This window comes from Schistocerca nitens, chromosome 2, assembly GCF_023898315.1.
Source record: "Schistocerca nitens isolate TAMUIC-IGC-003100 chromosome 2, iqSchNite1.1, whole genome shotgun sequence".
Classification (NCBI taxonomy): Eukaryota; Metazoa; Arthropoda; class Insecta; order Orthoptera; family Acrididae; genus Schistocerca; species Schistocerca nitens.
Window position 1 is genome coordinate 273506454 of NC_064615.1, and position 9680 is coordinate 273516133.

Genomic DNA, 9680 nt, shown 5'->3' on the forward strand with positions numbered 1-9680 from the left:
GGAGGGAGAGACTATTGAGTAGGTTTTAAAGTGAAGCCAGTAAGGAAAGAATGAGAATTATCTTTCCTAGGAGAACTGCTAATGGTATTACGCATCGGTAATGGAATCTCCTTTTTGCTTCCAGAAGTAGCTGCTTCAACTCCCAAGAGTATAAATTCGTTTCTGGGAATTGTGAGGAATGCTGTAACTTTGATCTGCAGCGTCGCCGAAGACAAACTCCTGTCCGGAACAGCACTTAGGCAGATGAAGTGGGCACCCGGGCGTCCGTATCCTCCGGTAAATTTCTTATGGACCGGGAAGCTAGCGAGGTGCGCCATTCCGAATGCAAACGGCCGCGCGGTACCGAGAAAAATGTCCTCGTCTGCTGCATCGACGTAGGAAGGACTGACGTTCACTAAAAAAAGTTCGTTCCTGGCGTGTTTCGAAAGTGGTCGATTAAGTAACACAAAAAAAACTTTATAAATAGTAGAGTGGTTGGTGGCTTCTGGTGCAATACCGAATCTACGTATAGCTGCTCAGCATAGTCTTCAATGAGTGCGTAACGTAAGACTACAATATTTTGTATGTTATTTCGTATCTTTATCTCTGTATTATCATATCAATTAGATCGTATGTGAAGGCTTTCTGTGCAATAACTATTTAACTGATGTTTATATCATGTGTGTATAATACCTGTTTTATCATGCTAATGTTTTTATTATTGTAGAGTAAGGATTTGTTAAGTTCGTGAAAAGTTCTCCTGTGAGTTTATAATGCTATACAGCCTGATAAAAGGACCCATGTGGAGGAGAAATGAAATAAATCTTCATAAGTTGCGAGGGAATTTTGTGTTACTTCCGTCATTACAATATCGCGTCAAATTTCCAAAGAAATTGGCTGTATGGCCTTATATTCTCTCGGGCCTGGATAAATACACTCGTTCAGTTGGGAAGGATGTGATAAAGCTGTAGTATCCTGTCCTGAGGCAAGCTGTCCCGCATTATTTGTAATTGGTCCTTGATATCCTGAATACTGTGACCAGGACGAAATTGATGTCAAAGAGATGTCCACACATTGTAAGCGTAGAATTGTATCTTTGACTACCGATAGTCGCCTCTCTGCTGAACGCAGATCAACAGTGTGGAGTCGTAGTGTAGCTTTCGTGGAGCGTGGGCGGAGTGTTGTGTTGATCCCGAGACTGCAGCGCGTATCTCACAAGTTATGGTGAAGTAATTGAAACGATTCTCCACACAAGTTTTGAGTTTAATTTCAGTTTCCACGACGCAGTATCAATGTTTATCCAAATGGTGATGTTTCTCGGTTTCGTGCGTCGTGTCGGGAGAACAACAATGTTTACGGAAAAATAATATGGACTGGTATGATCCTAATTGCAAGTTGTAAGTGAAAGAAACACATATCGTTTGACTGGCTGAATATCACGAACGCAGGTACTTCCTCGTTCGTATATCGTAACTGATATTTTATGGAGCATCCGCGTCGTGATTCGGTAAAGCGCACGCTCGTGTTATAAGCTGTTGAATTGTTTAGTACTGTTGGTAGAACTGTGCCAATCTTCGACTAATAAAACATCCCTTGGAGTGCAAATACTGACACGTCCATTGTGGAATAATGTTAACTGTGAACAGTGCAGCCCTACCCTTTGCGAGTGTTTAACAGAATACAGTGAATTCTACCAGATCAACTTGGTATTGTTGGTGTGAGTGGCTCCTCTCCCTGCTGGACCATAGTTTTACAGAACACATCATGGCAGGCAGTGCAGAGAGCAGCAAATCAACCGCCGCGGGAAGGACCAGGTACGTGGATTTAGGCACACGGTCATTAAATATCCAGCCCCGTTCCTGTGTCCAGGGAGTGTTTTACAGTCTCGAGTGCTGAGGGCTAGCTTTTATTATTATTGCATATCTACCCCCTTTCCTCCCGGGCGTGTTGCAACATGTTCTATCTGAAGATCTTACTGATCACGATGCACCTCAGCATCATGCAGGCAGTTCATAGAGAGACGTGCCATGCATGGACGAGCATTGTTCTGCGGAAAAATGATACTGCCGCATGAGAGATAATACTTGAGGACACCGGATATCCATGAAGTACCATTTTGCCTGACGTCAGAGTTCCCTCAATCGCTAGCGGTCATGACATGAAGTCATACCGTATGGCTCCCACACCATACCGTTGCACCTTTCCAAAACGTTGGAAAAATTGTGCCTCTCGCCATACTAGTCGATAACGGTCACCCCAGCGTAGTGCAAAATCGCGATTCATCGCTGAAGATAATGCGACATCATTCATCAGAAGTTCAACACGCTATACGTATGCCGCAGTAACTACCAAGCGCGTTTGCTGCTAGTCTCTGACCAATGGTGCGGGATGACGCAGAAATTTGGAAGGAGTCCATTACTTGTTCTAAGATGGCAGATGCAGACGTGAAGTGGTTACAATGTGCTTGGTGCACAGTACGGCGAGCCTCCTTTACGGTGGTCGTACGTGGTTGACTGGAACCTTGATATGTTGCCATACAGCGCAGCATCGGACCACTACCATGTGCGACTACCTCACAGATCTGGATAATACACGATTCGACCAGCAGGCCCAATGGAGGCTCAGCATGAATCCCTTGCTTATAACGCTGTCTCACACGGATACTCGGCATCTTCGTGGCCTTTGCAATGGTCGCTGAATTTCCTGACGCTGTTCGCGCCCAACACTACCAGGCGTGGTAGTAACATGTGAAGATATTGCTTAATTATAGATACATTTTTTTCCTTCTTTGTTTTCTTTTGTTAATTTTAATCTGTACGATTATTTTTGTTTTTTTTTCTTTTCTTCTACAGTATGAAATTTGACTACGTTTTGCTTTATTTATATTACTACATGAAACATTTTTTAACAGACTATGCAAAATTTTAATGTAAAAAAATTGTTACACGAACTGTGATGCGAGAGCGATATTGATGCTGGCAGTCGGATAGGGACACTCAGTGCGTGCGCAGCGTGGCGGCGTGAACGTGCGTTCTGTTGTGTAACCGTGGTAGACAGAAACACACGAAAATACACTACAAGACAAAAAACGACTCACCACGATGGAATCATCCGAGTGGGACGCAAATCATGTACATGTACAGACCAACAAAGAATAACAGTTTCATTAAAAATTGGATGATTCATTCAAGAGAAAGAGCTCGAAGACTGAACAAGTCAGTAACGAGTTGGTCCACCTCTGGCCGTTACGTATTGATTCACAGAGTTGTTGGATGCCCTCCCAAGGAATATCGTGACAAGTTCTGTCCAGCTGACGCGTCTGATAGTCGAAGTGTCCAGCTGGTTAGAGGGCATTGCCTGTAATGCTCCAAAAGTTCTCAATTGGGGGATATCCGGCGTCAATGCTAGCCAAGTTAGGCTTTTGCAGGCACAAAGACAAGCAGTAGAAACTTTTGCCGTGGGCGGGCAGGCATTATCTTGCTGGAATGTAAGTCCAGGATGGCTTGGCATGAAGGGCAATTAAACGGGGAGCAGATAACCGTCGGCGTACCGTTGTGCTGTAAGGGTGCCGCTGATGGTTAGAGTGCTGTCACCTAAGCTTTCAGATAAGCCGCGTTTCCAGTTATGCTGGTCACTGATGCGATATATGTAGGGATGGTGTCTACCCCTTTCCGCATCAACTACAGCCCGAAGATGGCGCATTGCAGCGCCGAAACTAGTTGCAGCAAAGTAAATAAAACCATAAGGACGGCTGTAGGAATCCTGCTACAAAACGAAAAGGTACGCCAGACCGTCACTCCTCGTTATGGAGCCGTGAGGCAGGCGATACTCAGGTTTGTATCCCACCACTGTCCAAAACACCCAGACAAGTATTGGCTCGTCATCGGGGCTCAGTTCGAAGGGGGACTCATCACCGAAGACAATTCTACTACAGTCAATGAGATTCCAGGCCATAGAGTTGTCTGCATAGTGGTAGAATACCAACTTGACTGCCCCCCCTCCCCGTTTCAGTGAGGTGTGTTTGCTACCTGTATTGACATTATATTACTCATTACTATTTGCTACTACCATATTTCTCTTTTATTATAACTGCTGTTACGCGTGTTTTATCAAATCTTTTCGAGGATTGTGCCTTTACACACAATGTCGGAAAAAAAATTAGCACACCTGGAAAGGTGGCATCGACTTTTATCGGATGACAGCATATGCCACCTGGGCGTTAGTATACGTACTGATGATGATTTCAACGTCGTCCGCCAACAGATATCATAGTGGCGTAGCTACCAGAGCGCCATTGTGTCTACCCGTTAATAGGGAATGCTCACGGCTAGAAGGCTCAGTGTGGTGCAAACGTGTGAAACAAGCAGGCAACCATGTCACGTAGACGTAGACGTAGAAAGGGGTCAAACTGTAGCCTTCCGAGAAGCGGTGCGGTCCTTTCGGAGAATTGCCACTGAAGCTGGACCTACCGCGTCAGTTGTGCAACGATGCTGGTATCATTGGTAACGTGATAATTCTCACACCGCTAGACGAGGTTCTGGACGTCCACGCAGCACAGACGCCCGCCAGGATCGTCGTAGTGTAAGGACAAAAAAATGGCTCTGAGCACTATGGGACTCAACTGCTGAGGTCATTAGTCCCCTAGAACTTAGAACTAGTTAAACCTAACTAACCTAAGGACATCACAAACATCCATGCCCGAGGCAGGATTCGAACTTGCGACCGTAGCGGTCTTGCGGTTCCAGACTGCAGCGCCTTTAACCGCACGGCCACTTCGGCCGGCAGTGTAAGGACAACAGTGGCAGATCGTACAGCTACCACAGCACAGACAAGATGGCTTCTGAGCCTAAGACTTGTCAACACGAACTGTTGCGAACCGGTTATGAGCAGTGCGACTACAGCCACACACACCTCTATCCCGTCTTCCGCTCACGCCACAGCATCGACTTGCAGGGCTCAACTGGTGTCGTCAGAGGATTATCTGGAAAATGGAATGGCGCGCCGTGGTCTTCGGCGATGAAAGCAGATTCTGCCTGCATGCTAGTGGTGGTCGTTTGTGCGTACGTCGTAGACCTGCCTAGCGCTGTCTCGTAGAGTGCATTCGTCCAAGACACTCTGGCCTCACCCTAGGCTCTGCGGTGCGATGAGCTACAACTCTCGTTTACCATTGCTGTTTCTGATGGGGACGCTAACAAGCGCAGTTTGTTACGCTCGTTCTTTTGCCGTTCTTGTATTAGGAAGGTGATGCGTTGTTGCAGCAGGATAACGTTCGTGCACACACTGCCAGTGAAACTCAACGTGCTCTGCAAGACGCGAAGCAACTTCCCTGGTCAGCACGATCTCCGGACTTATCTCCGATCGAGCGAGCACCTGCGGGATATGACGGGAGAGAAGTGACACATGTGAACGTCAACCAACAACTCTTGCTGAACTGCGTAAGCCGGCCGGAGTGGCCGAGCGGTTCTAGGCGCTTCAGTCTGGAACCGCGCGACCGCTACGGTCGCAGGTTCGAATCCTGCCTCGGGCATGGATGTGTGTGATGTCCTTAGGTTAGTTAGGTTTAAGTAGTTCTAAGTTCTAGGGGACTGAAGACCTCAGAAGTTGTCCCATAGTGCTCAGAGCCATTTGAATTGCGTAAACAGGTCGAGCAGGTGTGGAATGACGTATTCCAAGACAATATTCGCCATCTCCACGATCGACTGGATGCCAGAGTCAGTGCCTGCATTGCCGCCTCGTGGAGGCCACGCCACGTAGTAATACGGGTGTTGCAACATGGTTCGATACCCGGTACCTCAGAACCGCTTGTGCTATTGATCTGTAAATTTTGTAAAGTATGTACCTAGAACTGTAAACGGATCCTAGCCAAGGCTCGACATACGTTACGTACCAAGAATAATTGTGTGCAATTTCTGGTTAAGTCACCTCATAAGGACAATGATAAATTTAAAAATTACGGGGTCGCCACCAGCCCAAGCCCTTCCTAACAATTGAGAAAAGACCGAACTGGAAATTATTAGTTCAATTAAATTAAGAATTTAATTATAAGACACTAACAAGATGAATAGCATTGTATGTAGTATATCAATAAGCTTGTTTAATTAAATTGATTTTTCCTCCCATTTTTGTTCATCACAAGCAAGAAGATTAAATTTTAAAAATTCAGGGAATAGAAAATTAATTCCAAAACTGGCATCAATGAGAAAGATAAAGGACGCAGAGTTTATCTTTTACGTGGCACATTTATTTCATTACTGAATTTGATGCACATCCTATGAATACAAATGACTGGTGCCTGAATGAAAATTCTAACTAAATAATTCGCCAAAAATGGTAGAATAGCGCAATTAAAAAAGGGAAAACACACAAAAGGGAAGTGGAACACAATAATTCAATCATTCCATCTACATACCCACGACAGAAATGGTTCAGAGAGATACATATCACCATTATACTCATGCACTAGCTTGGAAAGAGGTTTATCCGGTTCACAAGGTTTGTACAGTAGATATACGACATGGAATCCGCGCCTGCCGCTTACGAACGGCCGAACTTCAGCACGCGGTAAACTTGATTACGACTTAACTGTTCAGAAATTAGACATTAAACCAGGCACAAATATAAGAAATTTTAATGGTGCAATAGCTGAATGATTTTACTGTCACGAAATAAAATTAACTCGGCAAGCCAGAAACCCTCTCTAGGAGCTACGAACTGTACTCACCAACCGCTAGCTGCAGAGTGTCCTTTCTCCACCGAGCTTCGCCTTACTACCCGTGCAACGGAAGCTACCACAGGGCTAGGCTTCCGCCACCAACCTGGCAGACAAACCAACCTCAGACTAAAAGGGGTAAACCTCTCTGTCCAGGTACTGGGATCCTATGTTGGTCATCCTGTGCTACCCTCCAAACGAGAAGCAAACATCACCTGCTCCTAGCAGACGACAACCTACTCAACGTCCCCCACAAAAGAAACCCGAAACCACTCGTAAAAACACCCATTCAGTCACATTTAAGCACACATAGGGTAGGGTGAAGGGAAAAACGTAATAAATACAGGTCGTGATTTCCTATGGAACACAAAAAAATCAAACATAATATCATTTAATAAGCCTTACTTTGATTTCTCAGTCTTTCTGGGAGGGTTAATAAATTAAACCGCAATCAGGCGGTGGATAGAATAGGATGCACAGAATCCAGTGAGACAAGCGTCTATGAAACTACTCCACAGAGACATTTCAATTTAAACATTTCATTTACTCTGCATGCACTGTTGCAACAAAAAGTCTTGAGTGAATTGGAATCCTCTAAAATGGTGTACTAATCTTTTTTTCCGCAGTCTATGTGGGCAGTGTTTTGGTGAGGCGCATTTACGTATTTCGTTCTGGTAAGTGGCGTTCTTCCTAAGTTCTGGCGTCCGTCATTAGATTCCGAACCCCGACCCACCATAGCAAAGCCGTTCGCTCGCTGTCGGTGCAAGGCACACTACCTTAGGGGACTACGATACTGACAGCTGTCAGCTACGTAAGCTGTGGTTACGTTCTGTAGGATGTCATATTACAGCATACACATGACGAATTGCGAGTTCGTTTCACTGTTTATTTATAACTGAACCAAAATACAGCCAGTTTCATCATCGATTGCGAAATTATTCATGGGACTTTTATGTGTTTTATATTCTTTTAGAGTTCGTTATCACACTCTGACGTGTTTACTTTAGTTAATTTTCAAAGTGGAACGGGTGCTTTTGATAAATGAAAAGCACTGTATTCCTTATCTTCTACACGATTAATTTATAGAGTTCACCGGTTTTCGGCTTACAAGGCCATCATCAGACTTTAACTCGTCATTCTCGATTTCTTTTGAGTCTAAATGATCAAAATTCACAGTCAAAATTACGCGAAGTAAGTCTCTGAGAACTGTTTTCTTCACATATTGATTAGTTTGTGACGGCTCAACACAGCAGGTTAGGTGCCGTTACGGCTAAATTTCGTGTCACCACTGATCTATTTTCCTGGCAAACACTAAACACGAACTACATTCACTCAGTCTGGTGGCCTTTCTACCTGTCGCAGAGTATTGCAACTCTTATAATTTAATGTGTACTGATGCTGTGGATATGTATCAAATTACATTGACATACGACCACTTTTTGCAAAAACATCGGTCTATTAATTCTTTTTGCACTAATTTCACTCCACATTTCCGTTTTTACATAACGCCATTGGTCTTGATACAATGGATTAGGATTTTCAGAACTCCAACATCGATTTTTCTGCGATTTAATGCACCAATACATAAAGAAAAGAAAGTGTCAAGATCAATCTGCTGCAATAGACAGTTGTCCAGTCCCTATTTTATGCTTGAGTTTGTTATGGACCGTTGCGCTATTGTCAAGATGACTCGGCCGGCACTGTGGCCTGGTCGACACCACATTTTAAATATATGTGACGATGCTAAGCTCGGTTTATATTTTCTGACGATGCGATTATGAATTTATTATAGTAGGACAAGTTGCAAAACGGATCTGAAGATGGACATTAATGAAAGAAAGCGGTAGTCTAGCGACCAATCATTGATGGAAATAGAAGAAATTTATTCTGCCTTTCTTACGCTTCATTTTTTTTATCTTTGTCTTTCAATATGAGGTAATCTCAGATTCTTTGTTGCTTACTGGAGTTCACTTTCGTATTCAACTACTGTATGTTAACTTTAAGTTGGCTGGTTTCACAAGTGAGTAGTGTGAGGAACTGAAGAAGAAAGCTCGGTCCGCTCATAGCTCACCAACGGGGGAGGAGGGGGGGCGTGGAGGAGGGGGGGGAGGGGCAGGGAAACCACACCAGCCCCTGGCTGTGCTGGCAAAACAAACTGCCCTTCGTCCTTTTACGAAAGCAGAAGTCACTCACGGAAGTAAAACGAAACTGAAATCGTCTTACACATTGGCATGATTAAGAAAGATCTCCTCGTGGTCGTGCGGTAGCGTTCTCGCTTCCCACGCCCGGGTTCCCGGGTTCGATTCCCGGCGGGGTCAGGGATTTTCTCTGCCTCGTGATGGCTGGGTGTTGTGTGCTGTCCTTAGGTTAGTTAGGTTTAAGTAGTTCTAAGTTCTAGAGGACTGATGACCATAGATGTTAAGTCCCATAGTGCTCAGAGCCAAGAAAGATCTTGATTGCCGCGCGGGGTCGCCGCGAGGTCTGGGCCCCTTCTCACGGTCCGCGCGGCTCCCCCGTCGAAGGTTCAAGTCCTCCCTCGGGCATGGGTGTGTCTGCTGTCCTTAGTGGAAGTTAGTTTAAGTGAGATTAAGTAGTGCGTAAGCTTAGGGAGCGATGACCTCAGCAGTTTGGTCCCATAAGACCTAACGACAAATTTCCAAATTGGTCACAGCGGTTTTACTGTCAATTCTGTAAATTCTGCCTATCACTGTTTACTCTTCCAGCAGTTAACGCTCTCACTTGCTGATCTTCTATTCTGTGAACCGTGAAGACATCAGACTATGTTATCTACAGCAGACAATTCTTTTTAAAAAATAAATGACTCAGCTAACAAATGAAACTGTGGAAGAACTACAAATCAGTAACAGACAGAGAAGCGAATCTGTTCTGGATAAAAACACGCAAGTGCGAGGCGGTTTTGTCGTGAAGAATGGGATTAGCCAGCCCACAATTCTAGGTTATACAGTATAGCGGGCCGCCAGCTTGCTGTTGG